We start from the raw sequence: 592 nt of genomic DNA, 5'->3' as shown, positions 1-592 counted from the left end.
GAGACAGGGTCTCCCTGTAGCCCCAGCTGTCCTGGAACTCACTATGTAGACCAGGCTGGCCTTGAACTCACAGAGATCCTCCTGCCTCTGCTTCCCAAATGCTGGGACTAAAGGCGTGTATCACCACACCGGGCTTTTTTTTCTATGTGTATGAGTGTTTGGCCTTCATGTAAGTGTACCACATGCATGCAGTGCCTACAGAGACCAAAAGAGGGCGTTGGATCCCCTGGAACTGGAGTTACACATGATGGTCAGCTGCTTTGTAGGCTCTGGGAACCAACCTGAATCCTCTGGAAGAGCAGCAAGTGTTCTTAACCACTGAGCCATCTCTCCAGTCACCCCTCATCTCCTCCTTCTTGAGACAAGATGCCACTCTGTAGCCCAGGCTAGCCTTGAACTTGTAGTCATCTCCCTCAGTCTCCCAAGTCCTGGGACTAAAGCATGTGCCACCACGTCTGGCTTTTTAGCTTCCATTCTTTTCCGTCAGCTCGCAGTCTCTGGACGCAAATCTCCTGCTTTAGCTGTAAAGGGGGGAGAGTGGGGCCACAGTAGGATCCTCATTCTACAAGAGGTAGCAGGATGCTTAGGAACA

Source organism: Nannospalax galili, unplaced genomic scaffold (genome assembly GCF_000622305.1).
Source record: "Nannospalax galili isolate Female #2095 unplaced genomic scaffold, S.galili_v1.0 scaffold721, whole genome shotgun sequence".
Taxonomy (NCBI): Eukaryota; Metazoa; Chordata; class Mammalia; order Rodentia; family Spalacidae; genus Nannospalax; species Nannospalax galili.
The sequence above is the reverse complement of the archived record's forward strand: the minus strand, read 5'-3'. Positions refer to the sequence as shown.